The sequence below is a fragment of the Pseudorca crassidens genome, chromosome 20, assembly GCF_039906515.1.
Source record: "Pseudorca crassidens isolate mPseCra1 chromosome 20, mPseCra1.hap1, whole genome shotgun sequence".
NCBI classification, from domain to species: Eukaryota; Metazoa; Chordata; class Mammalia; order Artiodactyla; family Delphinidae; genus Pseudorca; species Pseudorca crassidens.
In genome coordinates, this window is record NC_090315.1 from 60,418,857 (window position 1) to 60,440,969 (window position 22,113).

At 49.9% G+C, this 22,113-nt stretch overlaps 2 long non-coding RNA genes across 2 annotated transcripts in view; both read right to left on the bottom strand.

The window, feature by feature from the left end:
- Positions 1-11,069, bottom strand: part of LOC137214510 (uncharacterized) — a 153,896-nt gene extending 142,827 nt beyond the window's left edge. Inside the window, exons 1-5 of the long non-coding RNA XR_010938935.1 lie at positions 10,963-11,069; positions 9,807-9,869; positions 8,560-8,670; positions 3,359-3,524; positions 2,036-2,191 (exon numbers count right to left, since the gene is read on the bottom strand). This is a non-coding gene — a long non-coding RNA (uncharacterized lncRNA). The remainder of the gene's footprint in view (positions 1-2,035; positions 2,192-3,358; positions 3,525-8,559; positions 8,671-9,806; positions 9,870-10,962) is intronic.
- A 573-nt stretch (positions 11,070-11,642) lies between these two features.
- Positions 11,643-22,113, bottom strand: part of LOC137214511 (uncharacterized) — a 107,179-nt gene continuing 96,708 nt past the window's right edge. The window contains exons 3-4 of the long non-coding RNA XR_010938936.1: positions 13,707-13,843; positions 11,643-11,774 (exon numbers count right to left, since the gene is read on the bottom strand). This is a non-coding gene — a long non-coding RNA (uncharacterized lncRNA). The remainder of the gene's footprint in view (positions 11,775-13,706; positions 13,844-22,113) is intronic.

Sequence of the window (22,113 nt, forward strand, 5' to 3'; positions counted from 1 at the left end):
CCCAGACTCCTTTGCAGTGAGAGTGGTCAGGTGACATGGTCCCAGCCAAGGCAATGGAGGTGAGCTGCCCAGAGGGGCCCTTCCAGAGGGACAAGACGGTACAGCATCTCCCTGGCCCTTTATCCTTCCTGGAATGCCACGAGTCCCAAAGATGTGGCATTCACCTCAGGACCTGAGCCCACAGGCCCAGAGCCCAAAAGATGGAGCGAACCAGGCTCCCTGCCCGGTCTGCCCACCCCCACCTTCCCCGCCTAGGACAACACCCCTGTTATCTGCAGCTGACCCACGTGCACCTGAATACTAGGAGCTGCAACCCTGACCTCATCTTTGAGGAGTAAACACAGAAGAGGTTAGACCGGCCATCTCCCTGGAAATAACTCCCACCCAGGCCTGGGGGCCCCACCTCCCTCTTGCCTATCAGAGATGATTGACATCAATAGCATCCAATCACAGTGTTCTCTGTCTTCTTTGGGCACTGAAAGGCAGACACCTCTGTTCACTAATGTAAATATTGTATTTACTGGGGCTTATTTATTTATGCATTTCCTTAGTGGAAGCAGCCTTCAGGTTCCCTGAGGCGTAACATGACATGCAGGCTGCGGCGCCCTGGAGCTGCTGTCTCCTCTTGAAGTGGTGACTGACGGAGATGGCACTCAGGCAGAGGGCCTCGGCGTCTCCGTCTGTGCAGTGGGGATGCCCAGACCGTGCCTGCCCGGTCCCGGGACTGCCCCCATCTCGGTGATAAGACCAAGGCTGTGGTCTCTGAGCACGTCCCCCCTCGTCCACTCTCCCCGTTCCGGCCCACTGGGAGGTCCCCACACTCCCCTTGCTGGCCCTTAACCCAGGCCAGTGCCTGGAATACAGCTGCCCCAGCTCCCCTCCAGGCTGAGCCTTCACATCTCCATTCAGAGGCCCTTCTTAGGGCTTCCCCGAAACCCCCTACATGCCCAGTGCCCCATCCAACGCTCCCCCAAAGCCTGCAGCCGCCCAGCACAGTCCGGCCTCCCCGTGGACTGTGGGCTGAGATAGAAATGAACTTGCTTGTTGTTCACGGCTGTAAACCCAGAGCCGCCCAAGTGCTAAGCACGGAGTCAGGCTCCACAGACACTTGCTGCCCATGGAATGACTGGCGCTGACCTAGTGGGAGATGCTGTCATTTCACAGTGGTGGCTATGGAGGGCTGGGAGGTACAGCAAGGCCTCATTTTGCCACATCTGTGTTTTCTCTCCCACACACCATGTCCTTACACCTCCTACCCTTGGGGAAAGGAGGAGAGTGTCTCATCGCATTGGCCCCGGTGCTGCGACAGGAGAGATGCCTAACCCCAGGTGACCGAGAGTTAAAGGAAGGACAGCCTAAAAGGACAGGAGGGAGAAGTGAAATACTCAGAATTCCCTTCAGTTCCCCACTGCACTGAAGCCTTGAGGCAAGGAGGTGAGTCACTAGTTGGAGAAGCGGGAACCGCGCTTGGGGAGAAGGAACAGCAGGTGCAAAGGCCTTTGAAGAATGGCGGGTTGTGGGTGTGTCGGGGAGCAGAGTGAGGAAGGCCGAGGCTAGACTGTGGTGGTTGTTGGTTTTTATAACACGGTATTATCATTAACTCTGCTTATAATAATGATAATGTCTGTCCAGCACCAACTATGTTCCAGGTACTTTACCTACACCACCTCAGTCCCTACACACCCCAGGAGGTAGGCCCTACTATTATCCCATTCTATAGAGGACAAACCTGAGGGCCAGAGAATCAAACTGACTTTTCCCAATACACCCGACAAGAAGGGGCAGAGCTGGGATCTCAATCCAGGCTCCTGGCTCCTCAAACGTTGTTCTCAAATGCCATTTTATACCGCGGTCCTTGCCCTTGGGCAACGTGAAAAGAGCTGTTTGTCACCCGGCGATGATGGATCACTCAGCTCTCAGCACATCCTGCTACGTAACGAAAGCACAAAACCTGTGGCACGTGAGGGCAGCATTTATACCCTGTGTCATAACTGGTCGGGTAGGCGTCGCTGCTGACGCTGGCTGGGCTACTTACATGTCTGTAGTTCTGCTGGGATGAATGGGCGTCTCCCATCCTTCCTCAGCCGAGCAGCTCAGGCCCTGCTCACACAGACAGCAGAGGCACACGAGGACTAGTGGACATGGGTAAGAGCTCCTCCAAGCTTCTGCCTGAGTGACGTCTGCTAACATCCTATTGGCCAAAGGAAGTCACATAGTGAAACCCAGACTCCAGGGACAAGGAAATCTACCCGCCTCTTAGTAGAAGGTGCTACAAGGCACTCAGCAAAGGGCTTGGACCCAGGGAGGGCTGAGGCCCTGAGGCCACTTATGCATTCCACCTGTCATAGGTGAGGAAGGCCCAGGCCAGGGCCAGAAGAGATGCTGGGTGGGGAGACAAGGGGGCCTCTCTGAGCCCGGGTCCTCCCCTGGGCAAAGGAAGAGTGACTTGTCCAGGGTCCAGCACGAGGCAGTAGGAGAGCTGGAGCCCTTGTCCAAACCGTCTGACTCCAAGACCCCTTCCCCTTGAGGTGTGAGCCTGGGTGGATCACTAGATCCAACCAAGAAAAACAGAAACTCCGCTGAGTATTTAAAACAGAGAATTCAATACGTGGAACTGGTTGCTCTGATGATGGAAAACGGAGAAGCCAACCGTGGAGCCCAGGAGGTATGCACCGGCAGGAAGCTGCTGGCACCCTGGGGCCAGAGGGACAGAGAGGGGCCGGGGCTGGCAGAGCCTGCCCCTGCAGCAGCACCGCTGCTGAGCTGCTGAGATGGGAGCTGGTGGGGGAGGACTGGGAGGGGGAGGGGGAGGGGGAGGGGAGGGGAGAGGGGGAGGGGAGAGGGGGAGGGGAGAGGGGGAGGGGAGAGTGCCCAGCTTCTCCCTCCTCCGGCCCTCCCTCCCAGCTCTCACCAGCGCCTCTCACCAGCCAGACCCAGCCAGAAGCCAGGGGAGCCTGCGAAATGCAGCCTCTCAGCCCCTGCAGCACAGAGCCAGCCAGGGAGGGTTGAGGGATGGGGCTGAGGGCACAGAGAGGGAGCCTCCCTAGGGACAAGTGGCCTCTGTCTCCCGTGTGCTCCAGGCCAGCGCACACATGCAAAGCCCTGGTTCTGACCCAGGAGAGCTGGGTGGGGCCTGAGACTCTGCATGCCTAACAAGCGCCCAGTGATGCCCAGGTTGCTGGTCTGGGGGCCACACTTCCCGAGGCAGCACCAGCAGGGAGCGGAACGCCTACAGGGAGACGCCCAGAGAACATTCGTTTAGTATTTACTGCAGCTGGGCTTTCCCTCCTCCTTCCAGCCTCTGAGGCAGGAACTGCAACGGGAGAGAAAATCAACACCACCAACTCAAGAGACTCACCGGGGTCACCCCTCTCGTAGGTGGCCGAGATGTGATGCCAGGAGGCCCCTCGGCCCGTTTGTTCCTGGGCTCCGGGAAGTGGCCCACAGATGGCCACGACCCAATCGTCCATCTCGCATACGCTAGGGGCCCAGCCTTCTCATTCACAATCTCAAATCCTCACGACCTGAAAAAGAAAGATCACCAGCTCCATTTTAAGTCGGAGGAAACCTAGGCTCAGGAAATTTAAAAACTTCACCACAGGTCCCCAGTGAATGAAGGCAGAGCCCTATTTGAACCCAAACCTGCCTAAACCCTCTGCTCAGGCATCACCCCTGCCTCTCAGGCTCACCCTCCATCACTCAGCAGTACTGAATTCGCAGAGCCTACAAGGCCCTGTTGAAGAACGTGGGGCCTGTGATCCCCCACCTGGATTCAGACTCCAGTCCTCCCAGCCCTCCCAGCCCTGCGCACGAGCTGTGCTGCCTGGGAATCTCACTCAGGTGCCTCAATCGTCAAGTGGGGACAATGACATTCCTAACTCCATCAACGCGCTGGGAGGCACCATCCAGTTATCCCGTGCGACCCTTGGCACGTTCACACTCTGGATAAATATCAACCTTGTTGTAAGTATGCAACATTCATGACGCTTAGATTCTGGTGGAGAGACACAACGCACAAATCATCAAAACTAGGCATTCGTCGTGTGACTGAGTGTCCAAGATTAGATTCCAAGAGAGTGTGCGTGATGGAACAGCAGCACGGCACTCTCCGAGCCCTCGCCCAGGCCCTGTGGGACTGGATGCCCACGAGGCGGCCCGCTCTGTGGATTGCTCACAGCTCTCCCAGATGGGAGCATGTCCCATCTCCTCACCAAGCCAGCCTCCACTGCTGCCTGGGCTAAGACCTGGGGAGAGCAGCCTGGAATGTTTGGGGCCCAGACACCTCCGATGCAGAGGCGGCGACACAAGGCCACTGAAAGGTGGCCTCAAACCTCACTTCTCCAAACCGCACTTCTCCAAACCGCACACAAGATGCTGGGCAAGTCTGTTTCTGAGAAGACAGGCAGGGATTTGAGCTTCTGGCACTTGTTTGCACAAAGGATTTCGGCCTTCTTTCTCCTGTCACACAGCTTAAACACGTTAGCTGACCCTTAAATGGAATCCCCACAATGCCCCCCTCTCCCTCCAAGAGAATTTGCAGGGGGGGGGGGTGCGGGGGGGGATAAAATGCATTGTGTCCCGAGGGCTTTATTCCCGGCACTGTAGGGTTGATGACTCCATGCTAACTGTATCTTCTGGGTTTTTGAGTGTCTTTTTCTCTTCTCCTTTACCTTTTAACTAAAACACAACATAAAATAAGCGTTTTGATTGCATTCAGCTGTGAAGAGGGACGTACATACCCACCCACCCCACCTTTGCTGGCAGAGATCAAACGTGAATTTCTCAAAAAACAAAAAGTGGAAAGTTTACAAATACAGGACTCAAAATCTGCAACAGCACACCATCACTCCAAGCCAGGGATGTGTGCAGTCTGACATGCTTGTAGGCAAGCAGGCCTCCATGCTGTTTCTCTAATCCCACGTGCAAAGATGGTACCAGGGCCACTTTCTTCCAGAAAAAAAGAAAAAAGAAGGCCCAGAAGAGGCAATAGTCTCTGCATCAGCTCAGGTCCTATCAGCCTGGTTGGCAAACTGAAACATAATATTTTAGGCTGAAAGTGGTCAAATAGGCTGTTGAATTCATTTTCTAAAAAGTCTCACTCCGAACAAATTTATTCATTTACACGAAGTCTGAAAGTGCTTTTCCTTGTTGGGTGTCTGAAACCTGAAATATGTTCAACCAAACAAGAAAATGTTCGCTGTTGAATGGCCTATTGGAGCTGTCACAAATGTGATTTCTGGGAATAAACAAGATCGTAAGAAGGCTGGCCGGAGCAGAAACGTAAGTCAGCGTTAATAGGTGGTGTAACTAAATTATCCCTTAAGCCAAGGTGCTAAGTGACACAGCTTTTTGTGTGTGAATTATAATACAGTCGCCTCCCTGGGCCTGCACAGATCTGAATTGGACCTCTCTCCAGAATCACTAATTTTATTTTTCAGTTTCTATGTATCAAATAGCTCCCTCTGTTCTGCAGGCGAACCAAAGTACTTGAGACATACAAATTCATATTTTCTCCATATCATTTTACAGAGGTTCACTTGATACACACCTGGCTCCATAAACAATGTTTATTTTTTATGGGTTAGTATCTTCCTCAAGAAAATTAAAACTAAGTTTCAGGAAGCTTTATTTTCATTCTAACTATTGTTCGCTGGTCACTGCCACTCAGTACTTAGACGACTTTTTCCCCAAAGGGTAAAACATCTTTAAAGCGGAACACAGTCTATTTAAACAGCTGGTTTTTGCGCAATCGTTTTATCAATGCCTAGATTCGAGGTATGAGTAGTCGGTGACTTGCTCAGTTGTAAATTCATACAGGTATAAAAGCTGGCATGTCACTCAATTAAATTTTTAGAGAGCAACGCATGATTCATTACTACCAGTATGATGGGGTTATTGGTCTCTGCTGCATTTACATATTTCTATGTCTTTAAATAGGATTTCACATTTGGAGTGAAATGAATTCCTGCCTATCTCCCGGCCAAGGACAAATGATAACATTATTTTTAGGAAAAGAAATAGATCTTTTTGTTGCCGTTGTTGAATTCCAGTTTGTTTAAAATAATTGTCAACATGCACCCTATTTCTTTTTAAATTAAAGAAAAGATACAGCAAATTATTCCATAAAACAAATTAAGGAATCGTGTTGTCCCATGAAGAATCAAAACATTGAAATTATCCAAAAATGTTTTTAAATCATTTTAACATTAAATATGTTGAACGACGTGCTCATGGTTATTGAGACTCTCTCTAGCAAGAGGTGGGGATAGAAAAATGTTTGTTTGTTTTTGAAATCAAGTAGAAACTTTTCCCAGTTGGAGAGGAGGAGCTTCATTCCTGGGAGATGGAGGTTTAAAAGCTTTAAAAAGCCGGCCATACCATTTAGCAGGCGCTGATATAACGAAATACAATGCCCAGGGTGGGAGGCCCACACACATTCATCACTTTCAGAAGGAAAATACTTTTTTGAGAAGGTGAGACTCTGGTATCATTATCTGTACACTCCTGATTTTAATTGGCCATTTGTACGCATATAAGATTCCATGCAATACTGTAACACGTATATTCTTCGTGAATGTTACAAACAGAGAATCGTAAGTATATCGTTTACGTGATAAAACATAGACAGGCAACAGATAAAATTTTGAAAAAGCTGCTAAGCGTCTTCCATTTTTATTTTGAACATTTCCAGAAAGTATTTCGTTGAACTCTAGCTGGGTGATGTCTCAGACCATTTCAGGACGGTGAGACACTTGGTAGTTAACAGTCGCCTTAAATACTTTTATACTCTTGGATGGCTTGGCACGTTTCAGGCCAGGGCTCAAAAAAGTTTTTCTTCTTGCTTTTAGAGATCACTGGATGCACTCCGGAGAGGTGAAGGGGGTAAATCTCAGTATCTATCTTCCCCACCCCCACCCGTGGGTCACTCTAGAAGTAACATCGCCATCTACTGGACAGCAGGGGAACCTCCCTAAGAAGGGGAAGGTTTCTGTTTCGGCAATCCAAACTAGAAAGCTTACAAAATATATTTAAGATGTACAATGCCATAGCTTCAGGAACAGAAGAGCAAGAATAAAATACTCTAATCAAAAGTGCAGGAAAGTGGAAATACCCTTTTTGCACAAACTGGTCTGCAGCAATTTTGAAAACTGGTTCTACCCCATCACCCCATCCCCTGCAACAACTCCCAGAGAGGAGGTGAAAAAAGTAAGACAATTGCTATTTTTAATTTCTAAGAGTTTTTATATTAGTTATGAATTTCTGAAGCGAGAGGTGTTTTTTTTTTTGGTCACTAGTCAGCTCCCACCTTTTTCTCTGCACACTTCCTGGGGGTTGGGGACACGGGGGAGGCACACACACACACACACACACACACACATTCACACACACTCTCTCTCTCTCCTTTGGAGTTCTTTAACCTAACAAGGCTTTGGGAACACAAGAGCATAAAACTGGGATAACCCAAATATTATTCTAAACTCTTTTTTCAGGCACTTAAGCAAAACAACTACCATTTTTGAAGTTTATATAACTTTTCCTTATAAATACAATCACATTCCAATTATACATCTGCATGATGTCGATTTCTGGATTTTCTTATGCAAGTAACAGTCCTGCTTTCCCCCCTTCTTCCTGCTCCTAACTGATCACTGGATTGGCCTTGAAATTTGAGCATTAATTGCTTTCTCTTGGTAATTAAAGTCAGGGTATTCTTTTCATGAGAGAACTACATTGTTTTACAATTTCCCATACTCCTTGGAATAGTTTCACAGAGGAAAGGAAAGAAGTCAATTGTGGCCCAGAATATTAACATATGTTTTCTTTACAACCCTCCCAACACTTGACAAGATGTTCAGAAAAAAAATTTGGTAAATAGATAACATGTTAAATGAAAATTACAATTAAATTTATTAAGTATCACAATTCACCCATTTTAAAAGAGAAACATTTCTACTGAATTTTATTTTTCTTTATTACACATCATAAAAAAATTTTTAAGTGTCCTAGGAGCCTTAAAGTCAGGCTTTAAGTGGTATTACAGTCACAGATTACTTCATTTCATATATGTATTCATTTCACATATATATATATATATATATATATACCAAAGTATTTACATTTTGTAACTTAATTTCTCACTCAATAGAGTTTGAAAGATCTGGACATTATAAAGGCAAACTCATTTTCTGCTGGAATGAAATGAGAAAATGAAAATTTTAAAAATTCATTTTATTAGGTAAATTCAGTAGGGACTCCCTGTTAGCCCCTGAAATAAACCAGCCTGCTTCTGTTTACTTTCTCCATCTTTCGGAGCCTTAAAATGAAAATTGAAGTCACTGCAATAGGTAAGCATACTCCCCCTCCCCTTCCTACCCGATGTTTGTGTAGAAATTGTAGGGTCTCTTTTCCTAAAAGTTGAGAATGGTGCTGAGGGCTGACAGAGTGAGTTCAGCCTAGGAGCCCCGCAGAAAGCTCACTGGTAGAGAAAGAAAGGGTCAGCGGGACGGGACGGGACGGGACGAGCGGGGTCAGAGCCACAGGAGAGACTGGAGTACTCACAGTTTCCAGTGACTGCTGCTGTCTCTCTGTGTCCTGGTCCCGATTCCAGAAGGAATGTGGCTCTTTGTGCAGAACCAGAATGCACATCCAGGAAGCTGGCAAAATCACTAGCTAAACAATCAATAGAGGAAACACAACAGATTAAAGTACCAAATTTGTTTTTTTCTCCAATAAAGGAAAAGAAAGTGAGCAGAGGGGAGGGTGGGGAAAGAAGACATGTTACAATTTTTTCCTGTGACCTGAGCTGGGCCCCAGGTTAATCTCAGTTCAAATTTGGATATTTGCTCTCCTGCACCCGCATAATATAAAGGATCATTCGACCGCCTGCAATGGACGCAGGCTTATCGCAAACCCTGAGATTCACTGTGTGAAACAGTCTGAGTTCCTGCCGCAGATCTGAAATGAGTTTTCCTATGAAAATACACTTTAAAACTCAGCGACCCCCGCCCCTAACGAATGCCTTCAGTGACAGGAAATGTTAACCATTTTAAGCACTTTTTATTTGCATTTGCTCTGAAGCTGAGGGAGTGAGGGGAGAAATGTACATTTAATGATTGGTCGTGAAAATCAGATCATGGAGTGAGCGTGGATCTGCATGTTTCTGAGCCGGTTGGGGGGTGGGGGTATTGAGCATCCTGGGTCCTGAATTTGCCCAGACAAGAGTGACTTCGCCCTGAATTCCCACAGAAGCTAGAAAGCGTTTGCATATATAGCAGTTGAGCCGTATTTCAAATTCTCTTGCTCTGTTGATAAGTTAAAGGCAGTCCCCTTCCACTTTACAGCTGGGGAGTCTACAGAAAAGTGCCTGTCTCACACTGTTTGTGGCACTGAGATGTGTTTGTGCGAGTGTTTTCTCCCTGGGATCAAAAGGGGAAAAAAAAAATTTCCCCCCGACTCAACTAAACACTGAAGCTCAGAAACACACGGAATGTGTATAACATTGTCCTTCAGAAATCCATCTTGATTTTTTTTAAAAAAACTCCTCTCTTTGATCAAAAGCCGACAGAGAATTACATTTTTCTCCATTCTGTTGCATTTAACGTGGACTAACACGGGGTGAGTTTAAACAAACAGATGGCCTGGGCATGAATGCTTCTTTCAGTTTGAGTAGCTCAAGGTGGGCTGGATCCATGGGGGGTGGGGGTGGGCCGCAGTCCGGAGGATTAGTTGGAGGGGAGGAAAGCTGCAAAGTTGAGGGGGGAGCTAAGACAAGAATAAACCCATGATGAAAACAATTTTTAAACTACCTCTCTGCTTTGAGCCTGCGATCCTCCAGCAAGTGTGCAGTGTAACTGTTGAAATTCTTCTGCCTAAAAGATAAATGGCCTACTTGATTCAAGAGAGTCAAGTAGGAAAAACAAAACAAAACAAAAACTCTTCAAAGTATATTTTCAGAAGATAATCTAATGCACAATGAACGCCCGGTAAGAGGGGTGTGCAGGGGAGAAGGCCAGCTCCTCGTGGGAAATCCTGCACGACAGTGGTACTCCAGCCGCCTTGGGGTGGAACGGGGGCCAACTGAGAAAGGCCAGTCCTGGGTTGAGGGTCTTCACAGGGTTGAACTGGACCTACCCACCCCGCCCCCCACCCCGAAGTCCCAATCAGAACGGCTGCTCGTGGCCTCCCATGTGGGAACTCTAAGCCACTGACCCACACGCCATGAAATCCTTCAGCCCAATGGGAACATACAGGGCTGTGCAAGACTGGGGCGAAAATTCTGGGGCGTGTGGACACTTGGAGGTCCCTGCTGAGAGCTACGCAATCTGCACTGTGTCTTCCCCATGTGGGAGGACGGAGGTGCTAGCTGGTGCCAGTCTACCCGTGGGTGGGCCGGCCATGGATGCCCCCCTTGGTCTCAGAGACCTTCCAGAATCCTCTTCCTCCACGGAAAGTCTGCAGAAGAGGGACAGCCATCCTCGCCTCTGCCCCACAGCCTGGGAGACATCTCACGTCTCCACATCTCAGGTATTAAACCCCAGCCAACTGTTTGGACAGGGTCTGTGCCCTGGCTTCAGGGCCCGGTGGGTGATAAAATGCAGAGGGCATCACAGAGAACCCTCTGAGCCGGCGTTCCCTCTCCCTTTCACTGCCTGCAGAGCAAGCATGACCTTCCCTCCGTGCTCCTTCCCTCTGGTGCTCAAGACGCCACTGAAAGGAAGGGGAGAAAAAATCAACAGGCCGTGTAGAGTCACTTGTCAGCAATGGCACACACCCCGCTGGGGTGCTTAATTAAAGGTCAGGCGATTTCTGCAGGATCAAACCAGAGAGAAGGAACCCAGACCCGGCCAGGCTGCTGTGTGGAAATTCAGGAGGCCTCTGGCCCGGGGACCCCACGACCCAGAGACCGGCCCCATGCTCGCAAACTTCACCGCGTCTCTCGAGTTCCTGGGCCCTGAGCTGTACCTCGAGCTCTTGGTGCTCAGATTCTAGCTTCCTATCCATGTTGGGGCAGACACAGCCCAAGCCTGGAGTTGGCAGGATCCCGACAACTTGGCGAAGGCAAAAGAGCCCGCAGGGGGAGGAAAAGGAAGAATGTTCTAGAAGGAGACAGAGCCCAGGCGCTGGGCCGAGAAGGCAAGCGACACCCACTTTTCTCCCTCACCTGCCCTTTCTCTGCAACACCGAAAACAAACCAGGACAGCAGAAACGTATGTGCATAAAGAATGCAGTGACTGCACGCACACACACATGTACACGTTTTATTTTCAATTTATTTATTTTAAATGCCAGACTATTTCTTCTTACTAAAGGCCTTTTCTCACACTGTTTTATCCCCTAGTTTCACAGAGCTTCCCTCCTTCATGTAAACGAAGGCATTTCCCACAGCCCTTTGGCTGGAATGTTCTAAAATGCTAGCATCGACACATTTCTATTTCATTTTATTGCAGAAAAGTTGTTTTATGGCACAGAGTGTGTGGTGTGTGTGAAGAACGAGCAAAGGAGGGGGGTTCTGCTGCGGAGGGGAGCTGCCCCGTGGTGCCGTCGGCCTCATATAAATCCTGAACAGTGACAGTTGAGCTGGCAGGAGAATTTGGGAAACCAACAGACAAAATATACAGTGCAGCCCATAGGCCTCACCTTTACGAGGCAGAGAGAGCTTCTGGAATGGGTGGGCCAGGACCTCCGAGGCCACTCATTAGGCACTTGATGAATTGGACATGGGGCCCACTGCCCTCCTGGGGCAGTGAAACGCTCGAAAACCAAGTTTTATTAACCTAATAAAATGAAAGGGAAAAAAAGTCAGGAAAATTTCAGCTGCAAGAATAAACGCGAGGAGCGTAGCAAGTTAACCTACTTTTCATGTATTTAGAACCGTTTTGGCAGCTACGGGCAGTTCCCAAAAAGACCCCACATTCCTAACATCAGATTTCAGCCAACTGGCTATCAACTGGCCACGGCAGCCTAGGAGATCCAGGGATGCGTTGTCTCCACGGTCCCGGGAATGAATACAAGTCAGTACTTTTTCATCACGTTTAACGACAAAGCCAGGGAGGGAGAGAAGGAAAAATGGCAAAGCAAGGTCTTCAGGCGCAGACAGGGGGTTTGGAGAATGAAACGGACGCTGGCTGAGGTCTCGGGAATGCCGTCGCACCCAGAGTCAGGGCTGCTGCCTCACAGGGGAGCAGTAACGAATCGGAGTAGTTCAAGCCCAGGCAGACGTGCCAGGCTCTATTTTACCCACAAACGCCTCCAGGGACCCTCAGCTTGGGCATGGGGGCTGTGAGGGTCCCTTCTCAGAGACCAGCCCAAGCCCAGCCTTCTCGTGCTCCTGGAGCCGCTCGGGGCCATCTCAGTGGACCTGGAGCCTGCTTTGTCCAGGGGCCTGTCCAGGCGACCACTCCCCCCCAGGACGCAAGGGAGCTTTGTTATCTGTGGGACAGAGAGGCACAGGGTGCTGGCCAGCCTGTGTTCACACAGTGCCCCTGCACAGGGAGGAAACATTTCGGCAGCAGATGCTTCAGCAGGACTGTGCAGAGGAGGCAAAGATGCCTCCTCCCGATTCCCCACTCGGTGTGCGGGCTCAGAGCCGGCCTCGCGGCACCATCACCCATGGGCAACGTGTCGGCAGCAAACTTTCCATCAGCCAGAATCAACAAGCCCCACCCCAAAACCTCACCTCCTGGTCCTACTCAGCGGGCCGGCCCACACCTCCCCATGGCCATTCCTTTTTTTTAATAACACACATACACACACTACTGCCACTATGCATGTGTACGACCACTGTCCACTCCTCGCTGGGCCCAGCTCCGGCCTCTGGGCAAGCCTCTAACACACACCCGGCCCTCCTGCGTGCAGATAACAGGATCTCATCCGCACGTGCTCCTGCTACCCAGTTCCTAGGGTATTTGTGCAGCTCTGAAGGGTGGGATAGCTCTGGGCTTTGTTAAGTTGCTTTAAAATTTCATTGCTACAGGGGATTTCTAGGGCAGTGAAACTCTTCCGGATGATGCTGTAATGGTGGGTACATGGCATCACGCACTTATCCAAATCCACAGAACGTCCAGCACCGACTACGGACTTAACAATGATATATTGATATTGCCCCATCAGCTGCACCAAATGCACCACACCCATGCAAGACATTAGCAATAGGGGAAACTGAGGTGACGGGGTAGCAAGGAGATGGGGACTGGCCTTTCTGCTCAGTTCTTCTGTAAACCTAAAACCACTCTAAAAAATGAAGTCTACTAATAAAAGAAACCTCGCTGCCAAAGTGATAGAAGGAATTTTCCTTCACTGCTCTCTTCCCCGTTTGGTATTTCCTGGGAAAGCAGAGAAGTTCAGAAAGTAGAAAGTTCAAAACAGAACAAAAATCCTACCAGCGCACAGCTATTCCACCCACCCCATTCAAGGCCATCCTGTGTTGGGTCCGGTCTCGGAGGACGTTTTCCAAGACTGGTTTCTGCAGACAGGGGTGGCCTGATGCTTCTGCAGTAGCGACAGTGATAAATCCAGGTTACTTGAACAGTACTCTCATTTATTTTTTATTTTTACACTAACGACCCATGGTTATGAGTGCAGTGACGTGATCGCTGTTAAATTTACAGTCAAATGTCAGCCCATCAACCAGGATTACCACGGTCATTCTGCCCCTGCCCTCTGAGGCCAAAGAGAAGGGTTCTGAGCCCACCTGTGAGCCCACAAACCTGGCACGGGTTGCGCAGGAGAAGCCACCCTGGGGTGTAGACTCCGAGGTGAAAGCTGACCTGAAGAGCCTCCTGCCCCAGTGGGAGGAAAGATGGGAAGCTCACTGCCAACCTCTAGGGAAAGATGGGCCTTGTCCCTGTGAGAGAGAGACAAAGATGGGGAGAGACAGAGATAGTGAGTCAGAGAGAGAGAGATGGGAGGAAGGAGCACAGGGACAGAAAGAAACAGAGACAGAATGAGGGGTGTCTGTAAGCCAGAAACTCGGCCTCCCCCCTCATCCTCCCTGGGAGCTGGCATCTGTAGCCCCGGCCAACGTAAGCGTGGACGCAGGGCAGGCACTGCATTTACACCATTTATACCGGGCCTGCACCCCCGCCGCTGTCAGCCCTGACACTCAGGCCTTGGCATGTCGGTTGCTCCGTCCTGCAGCCTCAGTGGCGCCACCAGGTGGTGAAAGCACAAACCCAGGTTCCCGCCCTCCAGCTCCGCTGCAGGAGCTTTTTACGAGGGTGGCCCCAGGATTTCAAACACCATGCACACACAGAGGGAGACACCCAGAACACCCAAACCACCGGTTCCATTCTGCCTGGAGCCAACTCACACGCAGTGTGAACCCACAGCGCCGCCTAAATCCAGCCGGCGGAAACATGGGGAGCAGACCCGATGTCTGGGGCCCCCAAAGGAAGGGGGCGACGAGGAACTCCAAGCTCTGGGTTTGGGGACGTCAGCCCCAGTGATGTGATCGCAGCCTCCTTCCTGCCCTTTGTTAGCTCAGAGCCAGTTTTCAAACCTCTAAACCTGGCCCAAGCCCCTCACGCTTAAAATTATACTATAGGGTTGGGAGGGTGGAGAGAATAGAGGATCTCTAGCAGGAAATACACACATCCAGAAAAGAAGAGCCTCCTTAATATTCAGCAAGGTTGTGGGCATTGGGGTGGGGGTTACCAGGCAAGGACGGGGAGGGGAGGCGTGCCCGGGCACACCTGATCTCCCCATCGCCATCCTTCCTCAGAGTCACTTTCTAGACCGCACCACAGAGGTTTTTACGGCACTTCTGAACTGCTAGTTGGCATTGAAAATAAACTTCAGCTAGTACTACCCATAAACAAGCAGTAATTGTCAGAGCTGACGTTTATTGGGTGTTCCCAGCAGGCTGAGCTCAGAACCTGACACATGTTGACACGCTCCACCGCGCACTTCTGGGAGGCGCCGCTGGCACACCCATTCTGCAGATCAGAAAGCAGAGTCACAGTAGCTGTGTCACCAGTAAGTTGCTGAGCTGGATCCACAGCCCACAGCCAAGCCGTCTCTACCCACCTGTGTCAACCCAGGTGACGTGAGGGGCTGCCTCTCACTAAGCATGGTTATGAAAACCCAAGAGAGAAGGAAAGCAGATTTCACTCCATTTACTTCTCCATCAAAGTTGTTTTAGGAAACAGGAAGCCCAAGGAGAAATGTTGGGCCAGGGGAGACTGATGAAAACAGGCCCAGTTGGGCCAAAGGCTAGACACAGGAAAAGCCAGCTCCGAGGGTAGCGCGTACCTTTGGGGCCGTCTCCTGGCGTCAGCCCTCCTGAGCAGCCTGGAATTGGCTGCCCAGGAGGTTGCTGCCCTTCTGCATGGACACTTCTACCAGAGAACGGACAACTTTCCAGCACACCGACGAGAAGCTGTACAAAGTAAGACAGGGGTGAGCACACAGACCTTGGGTCAGAAACACGTGGTTTGGGTGTGTGAGCTCTTTCCCTTGCTTTGGGGCAAAGTGTTGGCCTTGCAGAGCCTCAGCTCTTTCATCTGCAAAATGGGGATCATCACACCTGGTCTGCATGTCCTCATGTATGACGTGCAATCCAGCATCAGGTGGGGAGGAGAGGCCCAGCAAGGCCATGTCACCAGGCTCAGGGTTCCCTTCATGCGGCCTCAGCAATGAGCACAGCTCTTGCCCTGGGGTCTTGGCAACACCTCCCATCCGCATGGTCCTACTGACCCCACAGGGCTTTTATCCTGACTACCCAGCAGTCTTCAATGGGAACATTCGTATAATAAAATGCTGACTGCACAAAATGTATGCACACTTTTGTAAAATATCCAAATGCTCAGACAAAGGCTAACGCACCAAAACGTCAAACTCTGGTGATGTTTAGACGATAAGATTACTGATAACCCTTTTTCAATCCATAATGTTTAATGTTTTAACTACTTGGATAATAAATAAAGGAAATTAGGAAAAGACAAATAAATACAGCTTAGAGGAAAACAGATGCCTTTTTCTCCTGAACGACACTCATTTCCCACGTGATCGGTGACAATCAAGGCCGCACAACCATGCGCCTTGTGCATGGCGCTGAGGCTCTGCAAAGCCAAGCACTTTGCCCTGAAGCAACGGGAAGAGCTCAGACCTCGCAGGGGCCAGTGTCTGGCCCCTCAGGAAGGACCCCGTCCCTGCCCCTGCCCCTGCAGCGCCCAGGCAGGGTTCTGGGTTAGGTTGAGGAATGCTCCCAGGCCTCCTGCTGGAGGCAACTGTCTGCCCCGACCGGGACCCAGTCCACCCTTCCCTTGCCATGGAACATTCACGCTTCCCTACAGCTTTTCTTTCTCCCTTTTTGCAATTATAGACAACGATGCAGCCCCTCTATTTGTGCACAAAGTAGCTTAGAGCTCTGGATGAGTGCACGGGGGATAACATCCAAGCTGCACACCGCTGTCCCCATGAGCCAAAGCCAGAGCCAGCTGTGGTCTGGGATCTCTTTGTTTTAAGCTTCTCTGGTCCTGAGGATAAAGACCAGCCCGCGCTGGCAGACAGTGCAGCAGGCCCAGCGTCCCGTTCCGTCCCTCACACGGTAGGGCCCCTGCTAGAGCCACGGGACTAAAAATAACCACCACAAACAAATAAAAAGCAAAGCAAAACAAAACAAAAAGCACCCCAGCATCGAAAGTAAATTCACAGATGGAAAATCCGAGGCCCAGAAATTGAGGATGGGACCGCAATCGAATCAAATCCAAATTGCTGGGGAGCACACTGGGAGACGCCGGTCCCTGGCTGAGCTGGGACTCTGCCTATTAAATGATGAGGCAGATGGGCTGCCCGCATCTGCTGACACTGTCAGAGGAAGCCCGTGACCACTGTGACCCCAGAAGGTGTGAGTGGACAGAATCGACACTCCCAGGGCTTCAGCCCCAGCAGGACAAGGGGCCAGACATCAGAGAATCAAATTTTCTTTTGCCCAAAGAATGCTTTCCCCTCAGATTATCAGCCAAATGAATGTGATCAACAATAAAAGGACTCCTCCCTAGTGTCGTTGGATTATTGCATTCTTCTCCCATCCTTTTACAGGAATAAGCATTTCCTTGCCTCTCCCCTAACTTGCGGTACTTCTGTTTCTCCACTGCCCCCACCTCCAGCCCCACTCACATGAGGGAAGCAGGCTCGCCAGACAAACATTCTCGCACACATTCCTCTGACCCTTCCAACCCACCCAGGTCTTGTACTCCTTGTCTCAAACTACTCAACAGCCGGCCACCTGAGTCACTGAACAAGCCGCATGCATGCTGTACCCTCTCGGGCCGGGCTGCTCACGCTGCTTGTGTCAGGTCGATGTTTGGGATGTGCCCACCCCACCACAACCCCCCTGGTGATAAAGACCCCGTCATCCCAGCGCTGAGCCCCTGCTCGGACTCGGGTAAAACCCCTCAGAGTCAGCACGCCCCCCAGTCGGGCCGCAAGGTCCAAATGCATGTGCGCTCCAACTTTCCAGAACCATCACCAGGTCTCGTGCCTTCACCAGCCTGCAGCCTCTGCATGAGCACGGCAGCCCCTGCATGATGGTGATGTCCCCCACCCCCCGTGGTGGCCAGCGAAGGGGTTGCCACCTTCCCGACGGTGTCCGTCTGAGTCAGCCCCACTTCACATTTCGGTCATGCCAGAGCTCAGAGGAAGCACGTGTTGCCCTTGCACTAGTTTTGGCTCAGTTCCCTGCCTGGTCACGTGTGGGGGGTCCCAGTGGCCACTACGGGGCTCCTGGATAGGACGTGACGTTGACCGGTATGCATTTAGCTGTTTTACGCACCCCTTGTCCCATGGGGACTTGAAGGGGTTGGGCTCATCTTCTGAGGCCCTTTCATCTGCCTCCTAACCCATGAGTCCAACCATGAGTTGGCTCTGGCCACACCTGGGCCATTTGTCCTCAACAAAACAGTTGCAGGTAACAGGACTGTAAGAGGAGAACACACACACACACACACACACACACACACACACACACGGGGTACATGACCTGTGAATAAATGTACATGTGCACATGGAGAGGAAAAATAATAAACTATGCCGTAAGTCAGCATTTCTCAAACAAGACTCCCCAAGATACGACTGTTAGGCCTTAAATAAAACATCCCACGCTTAGTTAAATTTGGGCTGTTTCTTCCAACGCTCTCGGTGCTTCACAGCGGGCCAGAGGCTCTGAGAAGCCTCGCTAAAAAGCACCTGCTCAGCTGTAGTCCGGTTAGCATCCCCGGCACGCATCTGGCTTTTGGACTCTTTGTTGGAGCACACACATCCGTTTCACTACTCCACACACCCGTGTGCAAAAGCAGACCCATCGCCTGCCCTCCTGGAACTCTGTCCAGTAACAGACAGACATCAGTGAACCACCACACAGAAGTAACGCTACTCTGTAATGAATGTTAGGAAATCAAGTGGCTGGGGTGCTGCGAGCCTGAAGGAGAAATCCAGGACGAGGCTTCCCTGCTGGGAAGCGACGCTGGCGGAGCAAACTGGTATCAAAGTGGCAAATCGAAGGAGATGGTAACTATTCAAACCGTAAGCCGTGTTATGGACACGGAGCCCACGTGTGCTCCAGAGGCAGGAGGGAGGGGACATGGCAGATCTGAGGACCAGCAGAGACCAGGGTGATGGAAACAAAGCAAGGCATCACAAGGACGGCTGGAGATGTGGCTGGAAAGGAGATGGGGCAGAGAACACGGGGACTCTTACCACATTAACCATTTTGCACATTACCACATTAAAGCCCCCAGCCCAAGCCCACCAGACACGTGGCTGCAGGCAACCAAGTTGGGTTTATTAGCTCTCTGAGCAAGGGAGAGCCCACCGTGAGGAACCACAGCATCTCAAACTGGGAAGTGAGGAAAGGACACCAGTAGGGGGTGTAGGACAAGAGCTAGTAACAGGATGGTCTGGGCCGGGATCGTTCAGGATTTGTAAGCTAGACAGGTGACTGCAAGAGACGAAGGGTAACAGGGGTAGGGCATGACGCATGATCAGACTCGGATTTGGTGGAAGAAGAGACCAGATTACAAATATATATTTTAACTGATGAGGTGATGTTCTGATTCTGTTTCACTGTGAAACAAACCACCCCAAACTTTAGTGGTTTAAAACAACAACAATTATTTTGCTCATGAATGTGCAATTTGGGCAAAGCTCAACAGGGCTCACCTCTGCTCCTCTCCCCCACCAGGTGGGCAGGCTGGAAGGCTGGGGGCCGGGCATCGTCAGAAGGCCCACACGTCTGCTGCTCAGAGCTAACTGTCAGCTAACGGACTGGCTGGCTGCCGGTCAGACCACCCACACGTAGCCTGAGGGTCCCAGGAGAGAGAACCCAATGGAAGCGGTATTGCCTCTTCTATTTTCTGCTTAGAAGTCATCATTTCTGCCACATTCTTTTCACAGAGGCTGTCACAAAGGTCAGCCCATATTCAAAGGGAGGAAAATGACATCCCCCCGTTTGTTTTAAAACCACCACAGTAAAAAAATAAAAAGAGGGAAGAAGGATGAGGGATAACGTGATGAGATTTGCATTTTGAAAAGATCACTCTGGTTACCATCTGGAGAATGGATCTCAAGGGAGAGAAGGATGCATGTGCGGAGACCAGGGAGACGGCTGGGACCATAAACTAAGAGAGAGCTGAGTGTGCTCTGGGCCAGGGTGGCCGAAGCAAAGGTGCAGAGTAATGAGAGTTTCAAGAGCTAATAACGATAACGTTTCATGGGAAGAGCCAAGAGTGAAGAAAAATTCCTAGGTTTCTGGCTGACTTTGTCATCACTCTCCTCTCATCTCTTCCTCCAGGCCTTTGCATGCCTCATGGTGTCACTGAAGTATTTGTTCAAATGTCACCTCGATCTAATACAGCCACTCCACTGACCCACCCATCAGTCTCTCCTCACCCAGCTTTGGTTTTATTTATGGCATTTACCCTCTCCTGAAATTGTGTGCTATGTTTGTTCCTTTGCTTGATTTATGTTTGTCTCCTCCACTAGGGTACAAACTCCATGACAACAGGGACCTTGCCCATTGTTCATCTGTAGAAGATCTCCAGTCTCTTACACAGAGTAAGTTCTCCAGCGACATTTTTCTAAATGAATGAATGATGATGGGAGTGGTGGCAGAAGTGGCATTTCCTGAGGTAGAGACCCTTCAAAGAAGACTAGGTTAGAAAAGAAATGATGACTTTTTGTGGGGACCTGCTGAGATGCGAGCTGCCTTTGAGATACCCACAGGAGAAGATCAGTTAGGCAGTTCAGAATATGGACCGACGCTCAGAGCAGAGTTCCAAGATGGATGTACAGATCTGTGCTCTCTGGGGAAAGGTAACAATTAAAGCCATGGGCATGAACGAGCTTGCTTAGGGAGAAAGTGTCAAGTACGGAGTAACATAGGCCTAGAAATGAATTCTGAGGAATCCAAACATTTTATGGTCAAATAGAGGGGGTGAGCATGCACAGAGAACAGAGCAGAAGCACCCAGAGAGTTGGGAGGACAACAGAGGGAGTGCGTGCCATGGAAGCCGAGAAACAGGGTATTTCAAGAAGGATGATGTGGCAGACAGTGGCAAAGGATGCCCATGGTCTGAAGTTAGGTCCAGAAAATGTCTAACTGGATATAGTTATGTCACGGTCATTGGTGACTTTGGCAAAAGCTGTTTGATGAGAACAATGGAAGTGGAAACCAGATTACAAATGAAAGAAGATTAGAGAATGAGAACAGAAAGTACAGACCACACTACTGAGACACGTAGCAGAAAGGAGAGGAGAGTGAGCAGGTGACAAGATGGAGCATCACGTGGGGCTGATCATGTATGTTTGTTTATTTTTAATGTGAGAGAACTGGTCATGTATAGACATCTTTTTTTAAAAATTTAGTAGTTACCCCAGGGTTTGCAATAAATATCTTTATTTGATCAGAGTTTACCTTGAAATAATATTACATGGATTTACATGTAGTATAAGAATCTTACAAACTACACTCCCAATTCCTCCCTCATACTGTTTTTGCTCTTATTATGCATGTTACTCTTACATACGATACAAACATACAGCACATTGTGACTGTGGAGTGGAGTGGGAGATGAGAACATGCTCTCACCATAGTTTCCCTATTTGGTTTTAGAAACATAAAGACTTAGTGGAATTGTGTTTTCACAAGTAGCTTTCGAAGCAGAAGCTACCTACCCCCATCCAATCACCAAGGTAATTTTTGCTGTCTTATAAAGGAGAAGAACTTGGCCAGGTTATACTCAGGGCAAACGGAAACTGGGAAAATCAGACAGCTGAGGATTCTGTCCAGACTTGCTTCTGACCTGCCCCAATTTGGGTCTTGCTAGAATATTCCAAAGGTTGTTTCAGAACATTTTCCTTATAGCCAAATGCACTCTGTGCTCACTCAGTCCACTTCCTTTTTGTTTCGGGGTGCCGTGGTATCCCAGAGAAATTTATGTCAGGGTTCAATTCATTTCATTTAAATTGTCAAAATGCCTAACTCTGGGCTCTTCAAGCCCTCCCCTCTGACCCAGGAAGTATTCCATGCCAGCTTCAAGTTGAATTCCATCCCCAGTCCAAGTTCCAAAGGATGGGATTCTACTGAGAGCCCTGGAGCCTGGCCAGGTTCTATGGGTTCAGCAGTTGGAAGAGGGTATTGAGTCCACTTCCAGGTGGACTGAGCCACCTTCCTCTTCCTACCAGTGCAAATGCTTCTGGCCACTGGCTTAGTCACTCTTAACTTTAGACATGAGAAAAATTCTGTTTTCCAGGAGACAGCAGATGGTCACGTCAAGAGCTGTGGAAGTCTGTGTAACTCAGCAATGGCTGACCTCACAGGCCCACTCTGGGATCGTGTCAAGCCAATGAGAAGTGGTTAAGCCATCACTTATGGTCAGATAGTGTGATCAGAAAGGAAGACCTTATGATGCACATAAGCTTGTGTGTAACTGTCCCAGGAAACTGCCCCTTAGCAGGCCAGCACACACAACCTTCCAAAAGAACATGTGTTTGCTCCCTTGGGCATGACCTGCATTTGACTTCAGAGCTCCTGATTCAGCTCAGCTATAATGAAGGCTCCTGGGGCCAACACAGAGCAAAACACAAGAGACTGCAGCCAACATGGAAGAGTCAAAT